This window comes from Hyla sarda, chromosome 10 (genome assembly GCF_029499605.1).
Source record: "Hyla sarda isolate aHylSar1 chromosome 10, aHylSar1.hap1, whole genome shotgun sequence".
Lineage (NCBI taxonomy): Eukaryota > Metazoa > Chordata > Amphibia > Anura > Hylidae > Hyla > Hyla sarda.
Genome location: NC_079198.1, coordinates 138,982,624 through 139,006,746, shown reverse-complemented (window position 1 = coordinate 139,006,746; position 24,123 = coordinate 138,982,624). Strand labels below are relative to the sequence as shown.

Sequence of the window (24,123 nt, the reverse complement as noted above, 5' to 3'; positions counted from 1 at the left end):
AGATAAAGGTAACACCTCCCAGTGACGCGGGCGCAACAGGTGTACAATAATTAATATCAAAAATACATATAAAAGTGATTAAAAACATGCAAAACAGGTATGCAGCACTTTACACCGGTGAGTGACGTCCTATTCATTCTTGCTGATTGCTATGCCTAAGACTGTATTCTCTAAGGATTTGGAACCCGAAGGGTATATGTGTTAACCGGCTACTCAAATACCGCCTGAGTGCACGATATATATGCGCTGTGCTAAGCGCTAGGGGGTGAGATGGGTAGTGGTGCCGACTTACTTTTTCTTGTAACAAGTATATTACATGTTCTTTACTCTTTACCTGTATTACTGAAGTACATGCACTGACTGGTGTCTGGTAGTGCCCCCTACAGTACAGGGAGGTATTACATGCTCTGTACTTTTTACCTGTATTACTGAAGTGTATGCACTGACTGGTGTCTGGTAGCGCCCCCTACAATACAGGGAGGTATTACATGTTCTGTACTCTTTACCTGTAATACTAAAGTGTATGTACTGAATGGTGTCTGGTAGCGCCCCCTACAGTACAGGGAGTTATTACATGTTCTGTACTCTTTACCTGTATGACTGAAGTGTATGCACTGACTGGTGTCTGGTTGCGCCCCTACAGTACAGGGAGGTATTACATGTTCTGTACTCTTTACCTGTATTACTGAAGTGTATGCACTGACTGGTGTCTGGTAGCGCCCCCTACAGTACAGGGAGGTATTAAGGTATTACATGTTCTGTACTCTTTACCTGTATTACTGAAGTATATGTACTGACTGGTGTCTGGTAGCGCCCCCTACAGTACAGGGAGGTATTACATGTTCTGTACTCTTTACCTGTATTACTGAAGTGTATGCACTGACCGGTGTCTGGTAGCGCCCCCTACAGTACAGGGAGGTATTACATGTTCTGTACTATTAAGGAGGTTACCTGTCTACTGGGGAGACAACTTAATCACATACTACATACCAATTTTAATGTTTGGGGCACAAAGGGGGGCATTATTACCATTTGGGGGACTATAGACGGGGAGATCATACAGAGGTGGGATGTATGTTGGAAAATAACGGAGCCTAAGATGTTTTTCTGGCACATTCTGCAGAGTCATGGCAGAAAGAAGTCTTCATGGCAACGTGGAGAAGAAAAAAAAAGTAAGAGAACGACTCTAAGAAGACGTCCCCTGTGAGTCACTGCTGGAATCTACTTCTATATGGTCACTAAATGGCAGCATATTAATCTGTATATAATTTGAGTTATGCGGTTACAATAAGGCTTGGTGGGGGGGGAGGGGGGCAGTGCCAAATACTCCACCCCAGGTGCCAAATACTCTAGTTGCGCCCCTAAGGAGGCCTTGAAGGGATTCTCTGGTGCTCCAGCGTTCTGAACATTTTGTTCAGAACTCTCGGAGCTGGAGGCTGTGATCGTGACGTCACTGTCATGCCCCTTGTGACATCACGTCACCCCCCCCCCATTCGTGTCTATGGGAGGGGGCGTGTCAGCGACACGCCCCCTCCCATAGACACGAATGGGGGGCGTGGCGTGATGTCACAAGGGCCGTGTACGTGACGTCACAATCACAGCCTATTGTAACACTGGGTGCTGCGGGAGATCGCGGGGGGTCCCAGCGGCAGACATCTTTGGAGAGGGGATAAGATGTCTGATAGAATTCACACAGTAAGTAGAACCGTAATGCAGATCAGGGTCTCAATGACTCTCCTTACAAGCATTTATGTGCAGATAATTCCCATTGAGCAGATACGGCGCGGTAGAATGTCTTAATAAATAAGTTGCGCTCCACATTCAGCGTCCATTGTTCGCACAGAATTACCATCCGGCGTCCGTTTCCTCAGGTTGGCATTGGCTAATCCCTTTTCTTCTAGGTTTTTTTCTTTTTAACACCCCGGTAATGTACGATCACTATCTCCTAATACACAGAGTGCTACGTGAGATGTAAGCGGCTCCTGAGTTGGAGACATCACAAGGAATTGGAAAGAAAGCTCTTCGGAAGATTAATAGTGTCAGCCTTCAAATAGGAGGCTAATGGTCATATTTTGTAATCTCATAGCTGTCTGCATTTACTGTGAACTTGACACTGAAAGGTTTATCTTAATGCACATACACATACGGCGCGCGAGCCGCTGCGTGTCACAGCCATTACAGATGAGACGCCAAAGAGCCGCAAAATGCAACGTCGACAGAAAAGGAGGAACGGGGCAAAATAAAGAATGCAAATCTGTAATGTGTCCAGGTACATGACCAGGTGAGTGTCCACAAAAACACCCAAATCTGTAATGTGTCCAGGTACATAACCAGGTGAGTGTCCACAAAAACACCCAAATCTGTAATGTGTCCAGGTACATGACCAGGTGAGTGTCCACAAAAACACCCCAATCTGTAATGTGTCCAGGTACATGACCAGGTGAGTGTCCACAAAAACACCCAAATCTGTAATGTGTCCAGGTACATGACCAGGTGAGTGTCCACAAAAACACCCAAATCTGTAATGTGTCCAGGTACATGACCAGGTGAGTATCCACAAAAACACCCAAATCTGTAATGTGTCCAGGTACATGACCAGGTGAGTGTCCACAAAAACACCCAAATCTGTAATGTGTCCAGGTACATGACCAGGTGAGTGTCCACAAAAACACCCCAATCTGTAATGTGTCCAGGTACATGACCAGGTGAGTGTCCACAAAAACACCCAAATCTGTAATGTGTCCAGGTACATGACCAGGTGAGTATCCACAAAAACACCCAAATCGCTGCATTTTTTCCCCCCTTCTGACCCTGTATAACTTTCTTATTTTTCCGTATACGGGGCTGTGTGTGGGCACGCTTTTTGGCTCTATGATCTGTAGTTTTTATCAGTACCAATTTTGTGTATAAGTGACTTTTTGATCATTTTTTATTCCATTTTTTCCACGATGTGAGTAAAAATAAGCAATTTTGAATTTATAATTTTTTTTAAATATTTGCTCTGTCAAGGCTGTTGCAAGGATTTTTGGCACCCTAGGCAAAAGCTAATTTTGCCGGCCCCTTGACTCCGCCCTTTGACACGCCCCACCTTACTACTGGGGTGACACAAAGTAACAAACCTCCTCCTCATGTAATCTCCTTACTACTGGGGTGACACACTGTAACAAACCTCCTCCACATGTAATCTCCTTACTACTGGGGTGACACACTGTAACAAACCTCCTCCTCATGTAATCACATTACTACTGCGGTGACACACTGTAACAAACCTCCTCCTAATGTAATCTCCTTACTACTGGGGTGACACACTGTAACAAACCCCCTCCTCATGTAATCTTCTTACTACTGGGGTGACACACTGTAACAAACCTCCTCCTCATGTAATCTCCTTACTACTGGGATGACACACTGTAACAAACCTCCTCCTCGTGTAATCTCCTTACTACTGGGGTGACACACTGTAACAAACCTCCTCCTCATGTAATCTCCTTACTACTGGGGTGACACACTGTAACAAACCTCCTCCTCATGTAATCTCCTTACTACTAGGGTGACACACTGTAACAAACCTCCTCCTCATGTAATCTCCTTACTACTGGGGAGACACACTGTAACAAACCTCCTCCTCATGTAATCTCCTTACTACTGGGGTGACACACTGTATCAAGCCCCTTCCTCATGTAATCACCTTACTACTGGGGTGACACAAAGTAACAAACCTCCTCCTCATGTAATCTCCTTACTACTGGGGTGACACACTGTAACAAACCTCCTTCTCATATAATCTCATTACTACTGAGGTGGCACAAAGTAACAAACCTCCTCCTCATGTAATCTCCTTACTACTGGGGTGACACACTGTAACAAACCTCCTTCTCATATAATCTCATTACTACTGAGGTGGCACAAAGTAACAATCCTCCTCCTCATGTAATCTCCTTACTGCTGGGGTGACACACTGTACCAAACCTCCTCCTCATGTAATCTCCTTACTGCTGGAGTGACACACTGTAACAAACCTCCTCCTCGTGTAATCTCCATACTACTGGGGTGACACACTGTAACAAACCTCCTCCTCATGTAATCTCCTTACTGCTGGAGTGACACACTGTAACAAACCTCCTCCTCATGTAATCTCTTTACTACTGGGGTGACACACTGTAACAAACCTCCTCCTCATGTAATCTCCTTACTACTGGGGTGACACACTGTAACAAACCCCCTCCTCATGTAATCTCTTTACTACTGGGGTGACACACTGTAACAAACCTCCTCCTCATGTAATCTCCTTACTACTGGGGCGACACACTGTAACAAACCCCCTCCTCTTGTAATATCCTTACTACTGGGGTGACACACTGTAACAAACCTCCTCCTCATGTAATCTCCTCACTACTGGGATGACACACTGTAGCAAACCCCCTCCTCATGTAATCTCCTTACTACTGGGGTGACACACTGTAACAAACCTCCTCCTCGTGTAATCTCCATACTACTGGGGTGACACACTGTAACAAACCTCCTCCTCATGTAATCTCCTTACTGCTGGAGTGACACACTGTAACAAACCTCCTCCTCATGTAATCTCTTTACTACTGGGGTGACACGCTGTAACAAACCTCCTCCTCATGTAATCTCCTTACTACTGGGGTGACACACTGTAACAAACACCCTCCTCATGTAATCTCTTTACTACTGGGGTGACACACTGTAACAAACCTCCTCCTCATGTAATCTCCTTACTACTGGGGTGACACACTGTAACAAACCCCCTCCTCTTGTAATATCCTTACTACTGGGGTGACACACTGTAACAAACCTCCTCCTCATGTAATCTCCTCACTACTGGGATGACACACTGTAGCAAACCCCCTCCTCATGTAATCTCCTTACTACTGGGGTCACACACTGTAACAAACCCCCTCCTCATGTAATTTCCTCACTTCTGAGGTGACACACAGTAACAAACCTCCTCCTCATGTAATCACCTTATCACTGGGGTGACACACTGTAACAAACCTCCTCCTCATGTAATCTCCTTACTACTGGGGTGACACACTGTAACAAACCTCCTCCTCATGTAATCTCCTTATTACTGGGGTGACATACACCCCAGGGGGAGCGTTTATGGTGGTGCAGCTGGCTGAGCGGTGCCCCCATTAAGAGGGCGCGGCTGCCTATTTTGCCTATATGCTGAGTTGGTCCTGTATGCTGTTCACCGTACAAGTTTATTAACTTTATATTTTAATAGGTTGAACATTTCTTCACGCTGCGATATTAAATATTTTTGTTTACATTCTTTTACTATTTGTTTACATCCCATAGGGGGCTATTTATAGCAATTTTTCGATTTCTATTACTGTTCTGTCATGTAGGTGAATAGTGCGGCCCTGAGTTCAAGTAAAACCCCTTTTTCCTGCCTATTTGCATATCAGCCCTAAACAGCAGATCCCCAACTGGATGGTGGACCCTGCGCTACATAAGGGGGGGGGGGGGGTCACAAGTCAAAATAATTAACAGAACTGTAGAGAGGTCTCGGAAACAGGTTAAGTACAAACAAACAGGGACCAAGGTTATATATAATAACAGGTATGCAAAGAGGTAACAAACAGGAAGAGACCACATGAGGGTCCGGACTGAAGTAAATTAAACAGGAATACATTATACTAGGCTAGTGGCAAAGCAAAGAGTAATGGATCAGGACCAGAGGCCAAACTTGTAGCTTCTGCAAAATCTATAATAGGGCCCCATGCCCACCATGTGACACTTATAATACTGATATCTCTATATGTGGAAGAGATGCCTTGTGGCCCCCTCAGGCCCCAGTGCCCTGGTGCAACTGCTACCTTGGCACCCCCTATAATTGTGCCCCTGGTCAGAACCTATACTGCGGTGGAGTACAAAACACAAACAAGTCAGAATACAGGATCTAAAGATTTCATGTGTTCGCTTCATGTGCTTGACAAACATATACATCATATCTCTATAGAGAAACATGGCCTGGTCAGATGAATCCAGATCTCTATAGAGAAACATGGCCTGGTCAGATGAATCCAGATCTCTATAGAGAAACATGGCCTGGTCAGATGGATCCAGATCTCTATAGAGAAACATTGCCTGGTCAGATGGGTCCAGATCTCTATAGGGAAACATGGCCTGGTCAGATGAATCCAGATCTCTATAGAGAAACATGGCCTGGTCAGATGGGTCCAGATCTCTATAGGGAAACATGGCCTGGTCAGATGGATCCAGATCTCTATAGAGAAACATGACCTGGTCAGATGGATCCAGATCTCTATAGAGAAACATGTCCTGGTCAGATGAATCCAGATCTCTATAGAGAAACATGAACTGGTCAGATGGATCCAGATCTCTATAGAGAAACATGTCCTGGTCAGATGGATCCAGATCTCTATAGTTTGGCCTGGTCAGATGGATCCAGATCTCTATAGAGAAACATGTCCTGGTCAGATGGATCCAGATCTCTATAGAGAAACATGGCCTGGTCAGATGAATCCAGATCTCTATAGAGAAACATGACCTGGTCAGATGGATCCAGATCTCTATAGAGAAACATGTCCTGGTCAGATGGATCCAGATCTCTATAGAGAAACATGGCCTGGTCAGATGAATCCAGATCTCTATAGAGAAACATGGCCTGGTCAGATGGATCCAGATCTCTATAGAGAAACATGGCCTGGACAGATGGATCCAGATCTCTATAGAGAAACATGACCTGGTCAGATGGATCCAGATCTCTATAGAGAAACATGTCCTGGTCAGATGGATCCAGATCTCTATAGAGAAACATGTCCTGGTCAGATGGATCCAGATCTCTATAGAGAAACATGGCCTGGTCAGATGGATCCAGATCTCTATAGAGAAACATGGCCTGGTCAGACGGATCCAGATTATAGAGAAACATGGCCTGGTCAGATGGATCCAGATCTCTATAGAGAAACATGACCTGGTCAGATGGATCCAGATCTCTATGGAGAAACATGTCCTGGTCAGAGGGATCCAGATCTCTATAGAGAAACATGACCTTGTCAGATGGATCCAGATCTCTATAGATAAACATGGCCTGGTCAGATGGATCCAGATCTCTATAGAGAAACATGTCCTGGTCAGATGGATCCAGATCTCTATAGAGAAACATGTCCTGGTCAGATGGATCCAAATCTCTATAGAGAAACATGGCCTGGTCAGATGGATCCAGATCTCTATAGAGAAACATGTCCTGGTCAGATGGATCCAGATCTCTATAGAGAAACATGGCCTGGTCAGATGGATCCAGATCTCTATAGAGAAACATAACCTGGTCAGATGGATCCAGATCTCTATAGAGAAACATGTCCTGGTCAGATGGATCCAGATCTCTATAGAGAAACATGACATGGTCAGATGGATGCAGATCTCTATAGAGAAACATGACTGGGTCAGATGGATCCAGATCTCTATAGAGAAACATGGCCTGGTCAGATGGATCCAGATCTCTATAGAGAAACATGTCCTGGTCAGATGGATCCAGATCTCTATAGAGAAACATGACCTGATCAGAAGTATCCAGATCTCTATGGAGAAACATGGCCTGTCCAGATGGATCCAGATCTCTATGGAGAAACATGGCCTGGTCAGATGGATCCAGATCTCTATAGATAAACATGGCCTGGTCAGATGGATCCAGATCTCTATAGAGAAACATGGCCTGGTCAGATGGATCCAGATCTCTATAGAGAAACATGGCCTGGTCAGATGGATCCAGATCTCTATAGAGAAACATGGCCTGGTCAGATGGATCCAGATCTCTATAGAGAAACATGTCCTGGTCAGATGGATCCAGATCTCTATAGAGAAACATGACCTGATCAGAAGTATCCAGATCTCTATGGAGAAACATGGCCTGTCCAGATGGATCCAGATCTCTATGGAGAAACATGGCCTGGTCAGATGGATCCAGATCTCTATAGATAAACATGGCCTGGTCAGATGGATCCAGATCTCTATAGAGAAACATGGCCTGGTCAGATGGATCCAGATCTCTATAGAGAAACATGACCTGGTCCGATGGATCCAGATCTCTATAGAGAAACATGGCCTGGTCAGATGGATCCAGATCTCTATAGAGAAACATGACCTGGTCCGATGGATCCAGATCTCTATAGAGAAACATGACCTGGTCCGATGGATCCAGATCTCTATAGAGAAACATGTCCTGGTCAGATGGATCCAGATCTCTATAGAGAAACATGTCCTGGTCAGATGGGTCCAGATCTCTATAGAGAAACATGGCCTGGTCAGATGGATCCAGATCTCTATAGAGAAACATGTCCTGTCAGATGGGTCCAGATCTCTATAGGGAAACATGGCCTGGTCAGATGGATACAGATCTCTATAGAGAAACATGTCCTGGTCAGATGGATCCAGATCTCTATAGAGAAACATGTCCTGGTCAGATGGATCCAGATCTCTATAGAGAAACATGTCCTGGTCAGATGGATCCAGATCTCTATAGAGAAACATGGCCTGGTCAGATGGATCCTGATCTCTATGGAGAAACATGGCCTGGTCAGATGGATCCTGATCTCTATAGAGAAACATGACCTGGTCAGATGGATCCAGATCTCTATAGAGAAACATGTCCTGGTCAGATGGATCCAGATCTCTACAGAGAAACATGTCCTGGTCAGATGGATCCAGATCTCTATAGAGAAACATTGCCTGGTCAGATGGATCCAGCATTATGCTGTGGTCAGATGGATCCAGATCTATGGCGATGTTGGCCAATAATTTAAAACAAGCAGTCAAGTCAGCCAGAGAAAGCGCCGTCCGGCGTGAAACTAGTCGTGTGTGGCTTTTTTCTCTCCTCCACGTCCTGCACCTGTTATTCCGATCTTATGATCTGAAATAAATCTCTCCTGTTCCCGGCTTATGACAGTGGGTGGGTGCGGTACTTCTTTATTTACTCGCTTTTTGGATTTATATAACTACTATAATACTGCTCCTATATACAAGAATATAACTACTATAATACTGCTTCCTATATACAGGAATATAACTACTATAATACTGCTCCTATATACAAGAATATCACTACTATAATACTGCTCCTATATACAAGAATATAACTACTATAATACTGCTCCTATATACAAGAATATAATTACTGTAATACTGCCTCCTATATACAAGAATATAACTACTATAATACTGCTCCTATATACAAGAATATAACTACTATAATACTGCTCCTATATACAAGAATATAGCTACTATAATACTGCTCCTATATACAAGAATATATCTACTATAATACTGGTCCTATATACAAGAATATAACTACTATAATACTGCCCCCTATATACAAGAATATAACTACGATAATACTGCTCCTATATACAAGAATATAACTACTATAATACTGCCTCCTATATACAAGAATATAACTACTATAATACTGCCCCCTATATACAAGAATATAACTACTATAATACTGCCTCCTATATACAAAAATATAACTACTATAATACTGCTCCTATATACAAGAATATAACTACTATAATACTGCTCCTATATACAAGAATATAACTACTATAATACTGCTCCTATATACAGGAATATAACTACTATAATACTGCTCCTATACACAAGAATATAACTACTATAATACTGCCTCCTATATACAAGAATATAACTACTATAATACTGCTCCTATATACAAGAATATAACTACTATAATACTGCTCCTATGTACAAGAATATAATTACTATAATAATGCCACCTATATACAAGAATTTAACTACTGTAATACTGCTCCTATACACAAGAATATAACTACTATAATACTGCTCCTATATACAAGAATATAACTACTATAATACTGCTCCTATACACAAGAATATAACTACTATAATACTGCTCCTATATACAAGAATATAACTACTATAATACTGCTCCTATATACAAGAATATATCTACTATAATACTGCTCCTTTATACAAGAATATAACTACTATAATACTGCTCCTATATACAAGAATATAACTACTATAATACTGCTCCTATATATAAGAATATATCTACTATAATACTGCTCCTATATACAAGAATATAACTACTATAATACTGCTCCTATATACAAGAATATGACTACTATAATACTGCCTCCTATATACAAGAATTTAACTACTATAATACTGCTCCTATATACAAGAATATAACTACTATAATACTTCTCCTATATACAAGAATATAACTACTATAATACTGCCTCCTATATACAAGAATATAACTACTATAATACTTCTCCTATATACAAGAATATAACTACTATAATACTGCTCTTATATATACAAGAATATAACTACTATAATACTGCTCCTATATACAAGAATATAACTACTATAATACTGTTCCTATATACAAGAATATAACTACTATAATACTGTTCCTATATACAAGAATATAACTACTATAATACTGCTCCTATATACAAGAATATAACTACTATAATACTGCTCCTATATACAAGAATATAACTACTATAATACTGCTCCTATATACAAGAATGTAACTCCTATAATACCGTAGACCTGCGCTCTCTCACATATACAATCCTGGCAGATCATTATTCTAATATATCTCTGTGTTCCTCAATGAGCGAGCGGCGTCTGAAGGAGTTGTTTCTAATCAAAGAGAACTCGTCAAGGTCAGCGGTGATGGAGAATGAGAAGTATGTCCCACGTCCGGCTCGCCTTCTTATATCGAGAACCAATAAAGTCTGGCGTGGGGGATTCGACATTGCTCCGGTAGCTAATAGGAGCCATAACTTTGCAACGAGTGAAATATATGTTTGCAGGAGCGGGGACCTCACCTTTACGTTGGCGCTCTGTGCCATGAGGATGCATTTGTCCTTTTTTTTGGGGGGGGGGGGGGGGGGGGGTCATAGATTCTCCTTGAAGGAACTCAATTTATTTCAGTATAATTGTTACTTTGCTTACACAGGACACAGGTGACACGCCGATGAATCAGGACCATGGGGAAGATGTGACCTGGAGGTGTTTGTGAGGACCCGTCCTGTAACTGCTCCTCTCCTTCAGATAAACAATATTACGGCTCTTTAATCTCCGCGACTAAATGACCTTGGCTGGACCATGGCGGCTCTGCAGCTCCTGAAACATGGCCGATGCCTCATAATCTAATAGTGAAGGAAACAGTGGCTCAGACTTTCTAGTGCATAGTTGATCTAAAGCAGTGGTCTCCAAACTGTGGTCCTCCAGATGTTTCAAAACTACAACTCCAGCATGCCCGGACAGCCGAAGGCTGTCCAGGCATGCTGGAGTTGTAGTTTTGAAACATCTGGAGGTTCCCAGTTTAGAGACCACTGCAGTATCTAAAATTGACCAAACAGCATGAGCTACTGTTGAAGACCACTGAAGTATCTAAAATTGGCCAAGCGGCATGAGTTACTGTAAAGGCAACATCTGGAGGGCCACAGTTTGGAGACCACTGAAGGATCTAAAATTGATTAAACAGCATGAGCCCCTATGAAAAATACCAAACAAACATCTGGAGGGCCACAGTTTGAAGACCATTGAAGTATCCAAAATTGACCAAACAGGATGAGCCACTATGAAAAAAACATCTGGAGGGCCACAGTTTGGAGACCACTATAGTATCTAAAATTGACCAAACAGCAAGAACCACCATGAAAAAAAAAATCCTCTGGAGGGTCACAGTCTGGAGACAACTGAAGGATCTGAAATTGACCAAATAGCATGAACCACTATGAAAAAACAGTTTGGAGACCACTAAAATATCTAAAATTGAGAAAATGGTATGAGCCACTATGAAAAAAAACATCTGGAGGGCCACAGTTTGGAGACCACTGAAGGATCTAACATTAATTGAACAGCATGAGCCACAATGAAAAAAAAAAACATCTGGAGGGCCACAGTTGGGAGACCACTGAAGGATCTAAAATTGAGAAAACAGCATGAGCCACTATGAAAAAAAACACATTTGAAAGCCACAGTTTGGAGACCACTAAAGTATCTAACATTGACGAAATAGCATGAGCAGCAATAGAAGAAACATCTGGAGGGCCACAGTTTGGAAACCAGTGAAGTATCTAACATTGAGAAAACAGCATGGGCCACTATGAAAAAACATCTGAAGAGCCAAAGTTTGAAGACCCCTGAAGGATCTAAAATTGACCAAACAGCATGAGCCACTATGAAAAAAACCTCTGGAGGACCACAGTTTGGAGACCACTGAAGACCTAAAATTGACCAAACAGCATGAGCCACTGTGAAAAATCAGGTTCAAAGACTGTCTAGTCTAAGTTTACACTATTTAAATGGTCACTCTCATTAAAACTAATGTTTGCTATTGCTCTCCTTATGATAAATGAAAAATATTTCTAATATACTTTGTTTAAAAAAAAAAATGCCGTTTTCTATGTTTTATTTGTGCTTAAAAAAGCTCAAGAGCACATTATCCCCCATCTTATACACAGACTTTGGACCAAAGTCCAAACACAGGAAGTGCAGCCTGGAGTGCTGAGGGGGAGGGGGGGGGGGGGGAGTTATCCAACCAACAGCATATGGCAGAGCTATGCGAGAGGAGCTATGATTATATGAGGCTGGACACACACCCCTCAGCACTCCAGGCGGCACTTCCTGTGTTTGGACTTCGGTCCTAAGTCTGTGTATAAGATGGGGGGAAATGCGCTCTTGAGCTTTTTTTAAGCGCAAATAAAACATAGAAAACTTCATTTTTTTTAAACAAAGTATATTAGAAATATTTTTCATTTACCATAAAGAGTGCAATAGCAAACATTAGTTTTAATGAGAGTGACCCTTTAAGTTTTAAAAGTAAATTGGGGCCAGTGCTAAGACATTATCATAAAATGAAGCCCCTCTCTTGGCCCTGATTCTCACTAATTCACTGAAAAATAGACTAAAATATAAATTTTATTGTGTACATATAAAATTGAGGAACAAAAAAAGTCACAAGCCAACAAGAAAAACAAAAACAAAAAACATACACAAGACAATAAAATACCTAGGGTGCAAAAACACCACATACTAATAGCCTATCCACAATACATATGGCACAAATATGACAAGGATTACAAGGGAGTATTAATACTAATGAATACCCTGGTCGCCACATGTCTCCATGGAGCACATCCACCCTGGATCGAGAATAGGATGAGCCATGTTGTCTGTTGATATCTTCCCCTGATAATCTCTGTCTTAGAGAAACATGTTGGGAATGCTACCATCTGATTCATCTGATATTTGAGTATCAATATTCTATTTTTTCCTATTTTTTTTTTGGTTTTGTCCATTGGTTTTCTGTTCTTGGATGCTATTTACTGGTCTTGTATACTGGTTATTACACGAATTTTGTGTGGTAAATATTATGTTTTTTAAATTTATTATGTAATTATCAGTTCCTATAGATCATATCTTCAATACCTTCTTTTAAGATATAATTTTCCTCCTTTTTGGGACTGTAATCTTATCCTTATAGGTTATATTCTGCTTTTGTGTTATATTTATACAGTACTGTTCACACCCGTTAGGCATCTTCCGTAGGACGTTAGTAGTGAGTTAGTCATTTATTCGAGCCAGTGAGTCAGTTTATCTTAGGGTGTCTCAGTAGAGGATAGATTAGGTTTCTATTTAGGGCAATAATTCCCCCTAGGTTTAGGGCCTAGGGCAGTGGTCTTCAACCTGCGGACCTCCAGATGTTGCAAAACTACAACTCCCAGCAGGCCCGGACAGCCAATGGCTGTCCGGGCATGCTGGGAGTTGTAGTTTTGCAACATCTGGAGGTCCGCAGGTTGCAGACCACTGGCCTAGGGTATGGGTATTGTAGGGCTTATCCCCTCCAGTTGTCCCCTCTCTAGTCACTACCGGAGCCACCTACCAGGGTATGCATTAGTATTAATACTCCCTTGTTATCCTTGTCATATTTGTGCCATTTGTATTGCGGATAGGCTATTGGTAGGCATCGGCATTACACTTATCCCCTATCCACAGGATAGGGAATAAGTGTTTGATTGCGGGGGGTCCCACCGCTGGGACCCCCCTCGATCTCCCTAACGGGGCACCGCCATTAGTGCTCATGGTGAGCGCTAAGGCGCGTAGCGTTGACCTAGAGGTCGACGGTGACGCCCGTCTCCTCCCCGTCCCCATACAGTTCTATTGGGGATGCGGGGAGGCACGAACACTGCCTCCCCGCCTCTCCCATAGAGATGTATGGAGGAGGCGTGACGGTTGCAACGTCATGCTGCGGCCGGCACGCCTCCTGCACGGGACAGCCGCGGCCCCGTACAGGAGATCACAGGGGGTCCCAGCGGTCGGACCCCTGCGATCAAACACTTATCCCCTATCCTGTGGATAGGGGATAAGTGTTAATCACGCTGCAGATGTCCTTTAAAGATGTACCTATAGGTGCTAAAGGGGGAGGTTAAAAACTTTCTAAAGATTAATTTTTTGTTTATGTTTTGGTCAATAAGGGAAAGGATATCCTAAGAGGAGGGTATCATTTCTATGGGGCCCTCACTCTACTCTTCAGTACACTCCGTAATAGGCGACTTACCTGATGATCATGGATAGGGAGAAGAGTAAACAAGTGGGGACCCTCCATATAGAAGATTAGAGGGTATAGTGGCCATCCTAGGACCAAGGAGGTGAGAATTTTGTTACCGCTCTACAGCTTGTCATACACATCAGCATCATCCATCTCTCCGATCCTTTTGGCTGAGCAAGTGTTTGGTAGTGTTGAGCGTTATAGGCCGTATTCAAATTCACAATATTTCACGAATATATGGACGAATATTCGTCATATATTTGCTAAATTCGCATATTCGTAATATTCGCAGTATATTTTCGCATATGCGAAAACTCTAATATGCGAAAATTAGCATATGCGAAAATTCACATATACAAAAATTAGCATATGTGAAAATTCGCACGCCAGTCTCACACAGTAGTATTGGAGTCTTCTTTATACCACACAAGCTGGAAGCAGAGAGGGGTGATCACTGTGATGTGTACTGTGAAAAAAAAACGAATATTCGTAATTGTGAATATATAGCGCTATATTCGCGAATATGCGAAATTCGCGAATAAAATTAGAATTGCGAATATTTGCGAGCAACACTAGTGTTTGGCACGAAGGAGCTGAAGCACTGTAAGAATCCTCTGGCAGCCCCTTATCTTCATGAAATCCGACATGCCGGTTCCTTGTCTCCCATCCAATCATCTGTAGGTAAGGAGTCAGGAGGTCACGATGCACATTAGATGGCTGATTGGTTCCATCCAAAAAAGACGGGTTCGACCAGCACACATATAATATATGGTGGCCACAGGGACATGATGGGCGCTATGCTGCAGGCTAGCTGGGTGTAGTAGTACTGATGATACATCATGTGACCAGGTAGTGTAGCTGATCTGTTAGTCCTTGTGAACCCCACTCTTTCTTTTGTCAAATGAGTTATTTCTGGAATGAGACCTCTAGATACTGGGATTCCATGGAACAAATTTACTGAAACTTCCTCTGCGAATCCCATACAATACAGTTACTTTGGAACAGCATTCAGCACTAACTCCAACCAAAGGTCACTGAAGAGATTAGTGTATTGCAGAGAGGCCCTTGCTCAGCTTTATTCTCTTCTGTCTAAGATAAAAAGAAAATTCCTTCTTGGACATGAAGACTTGAGCACTTTATCCTCACAGCGTGGACAGGAAACGATACGGGAACCGTGATTGATTGGAAGAAGGGATTTAATTTAGAAATGAGACATTTTGCCTAGGTTCATGTATTCATAGAAAGAACCAAAGCTTGGAGATGTTGTCTTAAAGGGGAACTCCAACCCTGAGACATCTTATCCCCTATCCAAAGGAAAGGGGATAAGATGTCTCACCATCTTGTATTCGCCACCCACCTGTTTGAGCTGCACGCCGTGGTACCAGCTCTCAAACAGCCGGGTGGCGACCATGGGGCCGGAGTATTGTGAGGTCACAAACCTGCCCCCGTGTGACATAACCCCACGACCCCGCTATGCAAGTCTATGGGAGGGGGGTGACAACCCACTGGGGCGGAGTCATGATGGCCATCACGCCCCCTCCCATAGACTTGCATAGCAGGGGGTGACATCACACGGGGGCGGAGTTGGGACATCACGATACTCCAGCCCCGTGGTTGCCACCCGACTGTTTGTGAGCTGGCACCGTGGCGTGCCCCTCAAACAGGTGGGTGGTGAATACAAGATTGCGGGGGTCCCCAGTGGCAGGACCCCCGCGGTGAGACATCTTATCCCCTATCCTTTGGATAGGGGATAAGATGTTTCAGGGCCGGAGTACCCCTTTAACAGAATCCAGGACTAGAACAGGCACTAACTGGTTTGGGGCAAACCATTTCTCCTAAAAGAGGAAGACTGGACTAGGAACTTCTCCCATAACCATTGGCTGAGGTGAATCACGTGACCAAGGCATCATTCATCTGATACAGTAGTAAAAATATTAACCCTTATACTTCTTGTGCCACCTTAGCGTATGCTATTAATGTGGTGCAATGTGCGGCAAAGCTTTTGCAGAAAAGGTTTCTTTCTCTCGGAAACCTCTTATAGATTGCTGATAGGACACTGGTACTGGGACCCTACAAATGTCTATGGCCAGCTGTACACCCCTCCACTCTGCTATTACTGGAGCAAACAGTAACAAACCCTACAATAAAAATGGGATACCAAATGTTGCTCTAACAAAAAACAGGCCTAGAATGACACTAACTGGCTAGCTGGGTGTAATAGTACTGATAATATGTCACCCGGGTAGGTACTATAGTAACCTGGTAGATCTTGTGAATCCCATGGACTCTTTTGTGAAAGGAGATGTGACTGTAATGCAAAGTGCAAGAATGAGACCTCTGGACACTTCAGTGACACAACTTTATTGAAACTTTTTGTTACAAAACAGTTACACTGAAACAGCATCCGGCACAGACCCCGACTGAAGGTCACTGAAGGAATTGGTGCATTGCAGAGAGGTCCTTGTTCATCTTTCTCTGTCTAAGATAAAAAATTATAATAATAATTAAATCAACTGGTGCCAGAAATTTAAACAGATTTGTAAATTACTTCTCTTTCAAAATCTTATTCCTTCCAGTACTTATCAGCTGCTGTATACTACATAGGAAGATCCTTTTTTTTCTATTTCTTTTCTGTATGACCACAGTGCTCTCTGCTGACACCTCTATCTATGTCAGGAACTGTCCAGAACAGAAGCAATAGAAGTAAGTTACAAATCTGTTTAACTTTTTGGCACCAGTTGATTTAAAAAAATAATTTTCCAACGGAGTACCCCTTTAAGCACTTTATCCTCACAGTGTGGACAGGAATTTTTCACCATGGAAATTTCGCAGTGTGAAAGGGTCCACGAAAAACTCTCTAACCCTAAAAGTAAGTTCATGCGGTGGAATTTCTGAGCGGAATTTCACTTGGAAATTCTGTAATGTGAACATAGACTTCTCATACGAGAGAGAGGCTGGACTTGGAACTTCTCCCACAACCATTGGTTTGGAGAATCACGTGACCAATGCATCATTTATCTGATAAGAAGTATATAAAAAAAAAATATGTGCAGCTCACAACTATACTAACTGAGGTCTCACTGGATGTTCACCAATACCCAATGGTGCAAAAGAAAGAAATAAAATATATAGAACAAATTCAGACCTCAAGGATGTAACCAAAACTAACAATTAAGGTTCAAAATGAATATAAGGAAAAATATAGAAAAGAGACTCCTTTCTATATTTTTCCTTATATTCTTTTTTGTACCTTAACTGTAAGTTTTGGTTACATTCTTGAGGTCTGGATTTGTTCTATATATTTTATATCATTTATCTTATATAGTCGTAAAAAATATTAACCCTTACACTTCTTGAGCCACCTCAGTGTATGTTATTAATAAACAACAACTTCTTGGTACTGGGACCCTACAAATGTCTATGGCCAGCTTTACATCCCTTGGATCAAACAGTAGCAATAATCCTGCATTAGAAAGGTGTTGCAGTAAAAAGTATACCACTGAATGGTAATTTGAAGCCTACAAGGACAACCCTATTCTGGAAGCCACTCCAGATGTAAAGTCCGTTTTCTGCGTTTTTGTATTTTCTCAGTTTTGGTTTTTGGTGTCTGAACAGGTTTTCTTTGCTATTTTCCCTGGCTAACGAACAGTTAAAGCTCTTAGTCTATTGGAACTGGGGTGGGGTTATGTAAGCTGATGCTAACGATCTGGTACTAGCTGCTGGGGATCAGTGCTTTTCTCTGACTATATGACTGTTTTATGATGCACCTTTAACCATGATTATTATGCCTTTTTATGATAAAGATTTAAGTCTGCTTAGTTTTAGTACATCTGTCAGCTTTTAGTATTGTTTATGTCTGTTCTGCTTCAACCTTGTTAAATCTTAGTCTGTGTTCACACTGTAAGTCTTGTACTTGTACCCGTATTCCTCCATGTTATGGAGTTTGGTTTAGTTATATTCCTGTTTAATATCTTGATCCGTATTCCTCCAGGTTTTGGAGTTTGGTTTTGTAGTTGCTGTTTTCCTCCATGTTATGGAGTTTGGATTCTTCTTGTATCCATTTACCTAGAGAGTTCATGATTTCAGTTTTTAAGTGTTTTTAGTACATGCACTGATCATAGTGTACAAGATTACTAATCTAGAGTTTCCTCTGTACATTACCATTGGTCTATAGTGTCCTCTGTGCTTTATCACTGATCTGTGTTCTCTGAACTTTATCTGTTTGTGTTAAGTGTTCTGTGTCCAGTGTGAACAGTGTTCTATGTTTCCTGACCTGTTCAGTGTTTGACATTCAGTTCGTCTGTTCATCCCCTGCATCTCCTGGTTTCTGCTGCATACTTGTTCCATATCTAGTGTTGTTCATTTTTTCATGTCTGCTGTTAATCTTGATTCCGGTTTCTGAACTGTATGTTAGTATGCTTCATTCTGCTTTGTTTGTGTGTGTATATATATATATATATATATATATATATATATATATATATATAATCTGTGTGTATATATATATATATATATATATATATATATATATATATAATCTGTGTGTATATATATATATATATATATATATATATAAAATCTGATCTGGTTTTTGTGTTCCCGTAGGTTTCTAACCTGTCCCCGACTTTTTACTGTATTGTTTGTTTATGTTGACCTTGACGCCATTGCACTTTAGCGCAGGAAGGGACCGTCTCCTAGTTGTCATTCACCGCTAGGGTGTCTGGGCAAGTAGGCAGGGAGAGTGTTTCTAGGGACAGCTTAGGGCTCACTTCTCCCTGCCTTCCTCCATGACACCAGATTTGACTGCTCCAACCATTGGCTCTGAGCTGTAGGGTTAACGTAGCATTACATGATGGCCATTCCAATGAATAGACAAGCTTGGGGCCGCCATTTTGCATGGTACTTGGTTCTCAGTTCAGTCTTATGGAAAGGGAGGGACTGGCTCCCTACTTTATGGAGCCTATACCCCAACAAGGCTAATAAATAGGGGTCGTCTCCTGATCAGGTTACTGGCACCTTCATCGCCTCGCTCACAGTAGGTAACACGATGGCGGTCATACGCACTGCGAAGGCGCTCGGTGAGTCGCGGGTTTGTTAAATCATCCTGACTTACTTAGGGAATAATTAACTTGTAGTGTTCGGAGTAAGGAGATTCTTCATGCCGGATCACATGACCGAAGTAACTATTAAAACTTCAAGTACTATTATTTAAAATGTATTTTCTCATTAAAAAAGATCCTTAGTGGTTACATAAATGACCGTAATGTGAATAATTTATGACGCATTATGCACTGTAAAAACTCCGCAGCAGCACAGACATAGTTAAGACGGGACAGGTTGAAATATTTCTCATCACTGTACGGATACATTTTTACAATTTTTTTTATTTTAAATCAAATTTTTGCTGCATTCTGGATATTAATGGACGTGTTGATCGGACAATGTATCGTGAAACAGTGAGAAAGAAATAAAATAAGCTTTATTGTGATAGCCTAGCGCAGTGTTTTCCAAACAGCGTGTCTCCTGATGTTGCAAAACTACAACTCCCAGCATGCCCAGACAGCCGTTGGCTGTCCGGGCATGCGGGGAGTTGTAGTTTTGCAACAGCTGGAGACACGCTGTTTGGAAAACACTGGCCTAGCGGTATACAGTAATGTTTCTCAGCCCGTAGCAAAACAACAACTCCCATCATGCCTGGACAGCTCTCTTTGCTGAGTGCGCAAATTTATGTGCCATACTACAGTCGTACACTAACATTAGCCGGCAATTAAAAAAAAAATTACTCATTTTGTTGTAATACATGTCGACCAGTTGCAAGATAAAAAAGAGAAATAAAAAAAAGTGGCGGTATATCATTTTTTTTTATATTACATATTTTTACTGATATATTAATATTATAATAATATAATAATAACATTAATATATACTATATACACACACATATATATATATATATATATATATATATATATATATACATATACAATTATTTAATTAATCAATTAAAGCATTAAAATATAATATTAATTATATAATACACACATATAATATATGGAAAAAAGTCCATCATTTTTTTACACCTATTTAACGGCTGTAATTTTTATATGTGGCCATAGAGGGCAAAAATATTAAAAATTTACAAGAAATTAATAATAATGATAAAAATAATGATAATATTGATACTGATAATAATATTGATAATATTGATAATTTTTTAGGACGAGTAACACTTGCCTCCAAAAGGTGGAAGGGAACAATGTATTGTCCATTGTAACCAGTGGGGGTAAAAACTTCTCCTGTAAGGCCCTACTCTCGCCCTATTAATTCCCATCTTGGCAAGTGTTACTCGCCCTAAAAAGGGTGGCCCCACACAGGAACCTCTCCCTATTTCCACCTAAAAACCCTGGGAAATGGCAGTGTTTTTAGGTGGAAATAGGGAGAGGTTCCTGTGTGGGGCCGCCCTTTTTAGGGTGAGTAACACTTGCAAAGATGGGAATTAATAATGCAAGAGTAGGGCCTTACAGGGGAAGATTTTACCCCCACCGGTTACAATTGACCATATGTTGTTCCCTTCCACCTTTTAGAGGTCTTTGCATCACATCAATACTTGGTGGTGTAGGTGGTACATGGTGTTTTTTTGCACACCTTTCCTTTTGTTAGATTTCAAAACACTTTTGGGTACATATATTTTATCCTAAGAAAAGTTAGGTTTTAGCTCATGCATATCCTCAATACTTACTTGTGGTCTAATGCGGAGGAATGTCTGTAACTGGGGAGCAGCCCCTTAAATCTGTTTTGCAGTATCCATGGCAGCACAATTGAGAGAGCCTGGAGGTGGTAGCATCAGCATGAGGACACCATATTGCGGCACAATGAGAGAGCCTAGAGGTGTCAGCAATAGCATGAGGAGACCATATAGCAGCACAATGACAGAGCCTGAAGGTGGCAGCATCAGCATGAGGAGACCATATAGCAGCACAATGACAGAGCCTGGAATTGGAAGCATCAGCATGAGGAGACCATATGACAGAACAATGAGAGAGACTGGAGGTGGCAGCATCAGCATGAGGAGACCATATGGCGGCACAATGACAGAGCCTGGAGGTGGCAAAATCAGTATGAGGAGACCATATGGCAGCACAATGAGAGAGCCTGGAGGTGGCAGCATCAGCATGAGGAGACCATATGGCAGCACAATGATAGAGCATGGAGGTGGCAGCAGCATGAGTGCGATAGCAACTGAGAGTTGAGTCTGAGGAACCCACCGACTGGGGGGGTCGGATGTCACTTGGGATGAAGTGGATGACCGAGTGGACCAATCAATGACGGCTGCTGGGTTGCTGGTCGAGACACGACCGCTAGCTGACACCAGAAGCCTCTTGCTGCGACTCCTGCTGCCACACGCCCCTACTCTGCTGTGACCTCTGACTGCACCTGATGAATTTAGGCCTCTGCCACATCCTGGCACTTCTCTGCCTGACATACTTATACACCAGCTGAGTGCGTTTATGTTACACTTATGAGAGGAGGACAGTGCGCTTTACTATGCTTAAAACTGTATTAGACTACAGAAACAAGGGTGTAGCTTTGGCTGGTCTTTCACAGTAATTCGGAAAAAAATGTACACCACCTATGTACGCAGAGGTTACACTTATGAGAGGACAATAAGCTCTGCTACGCAACCTGTATTAGGCACTAAAATCAGGTGACTATGGCTTTTCTTGCTCACCCTAACGGGCCCCTGTTAGCTTTACAGTTGTTGTACAACCAACTGCAGCAGTACAGAATTGCTGTGTAGTACAGCCCAGTACAGAATTATTAGGCACTAACAGCAGGTGACTATGGCTTTTAGTGCTCTGCCTAACTGGCCCCTATAAGCTTTAGAGTTGCTGTACACCCCACTGCAGCAGTGGAGTCGCTGTGTATTACACCCATAAGTGTACTTTCTCTCTCTCTGTCAGGACTTTTATGCAGTGATTTGGGCTTGTGGTGAATCTCTCCCTGCAATGAAACGCTCTCTCTGAAATAAAACGCTGATGTGACTGGCCGCAAGATGGCTGGCGATTATATAGGGCTGGGACATCACAGGGGTGACTGGCTGCTGATAGGCTGCATGCTGCATGTGATTCAGGGTCATCCTGCCTACCCACCTTGCCGCCTTCCCAGCATTCCTTGCCCCATGTCCTGACATGTGGATCCGCCATTTTAGATGCCCTGGAGCCTGGACCGCTCTAAATTGAGTTTAATGAAGCGAATCGCGCGATCGAATCACGGCGATATTCAGATTCGTAGTGAAGGGAATTTTTCCTGAAATTTGTAACAAATTCGGATTCGTCAGATTCAATTCTCTCATCCCTAATGATGATAATAATATAAAAAATGATAATGATCATAATAATGATTATGTAAATAATAATAATAAAAGTGTATATAAAACATATAAATATTTTAATATGTTTGCAACTTAAAGGGGTACTCCGGTGGAAAACTATTTTTTTAAATCAACTGGTACCAGAAAGTTAAACAGATTTATAACCTACTTCTATTTAAAAATCTTAATCCTTCCTGTACTTATCAGATGCTGTATGCTTCACAGGAAGTTCTTTTGTTTTTGTATTTCTTTTCTGTCTGACCACAGTGCTCTCTGCTGACACCTCTCTCCATGTCAGGCACTGTCCAGAGTAGGAACAAATCCCAATAGAAAACCTCTCCTGCTCTGGACAGTTCCTGACATGGACAGAGGTGTCAGCAGAGAGCACCTAATGTGGGGGAGCTATACTGCCAACCTAATGTGGGGGAACTATACCGCCAACCTAATGTGGGGGAACTATACTGCCAACCTAATGCGGAGGAACTATGCTGCCAACCTAATGTGGGGGAACTATACTGCATCTAATGTGGAGGAACTACAACCTAATGTGGAGGAACTATACTGCCAACCTAATGTGGGGGGAACTACAACCTAATGTGGGGGAACTATACTGCCAACCTAATGTGGGGGGAACTACAACCTAATGTGGAGGAACTATACTGCCAGCCTAATGTGGGGAACTATACTGCCAACCCAATGTGGGGGAACTATATTGCAAACCTAGTGTGGGGGGAACTATACTGCCAGCCTAATGTGGGGAAACTATACTGCCAACTTAATGTGGGGGAACTATATTGCCAACCTAATGTGGGGGGAACTATCCTGCCAACCTAATGTGGGGGAACTATACTGCCAGCCTAATGTGGGGAAACTATACTGCCAACCTAATGTGGGGCAACTATTCTGCCAACCTAATGTGGAGGAACTATACTGCCAACCTAATGTGGGAGGAGCTATACTGCCAACCTAATGTGGGAGGAACTATTCTGCCAACCTAATGTGGGGGAACTATACTGCCAGCCTAATGTGGGGAAATTATACTGCCAACCTAATGTGGGGGGAACTATACTGCCAACCTAATGTGGGGGGAACTATACTGCCAACCTAATGTGGGGGAACTATACTGCCAACCTAATGTGGGAGGAAC

At 42.2% G+C, this 24,123-nt stretch overlaps 1 long non-coding RNA gene across 3 annotated transcripts in view; it reads left to right on the top strand.

Moving 5' to 3' along the window:
* LOC130293532 (uncharacterized) overlaps window positions 1-24,123 on the top strand; it is a 196,082-nt gene that overhangs the window by 89,393 nt on the left and 82,566 nt on the right. Inside the window, exon 3 of one of the 3 annotated variants that reach the window (XR_008848240.1) lies at window positions 11,006-11,225. The exons of the other annotated variants lie outside the window; for them this stretch is intronic. This is a non-coding gene — a long non-coding RNA (uncharacterized LOC130293532). Of the gene's footprint in view, window positions 1-11,005; window positions 11,226-24,123 lie in introns of those variants that run through there. 3 annotated transcript variants of the gene reach the window in all.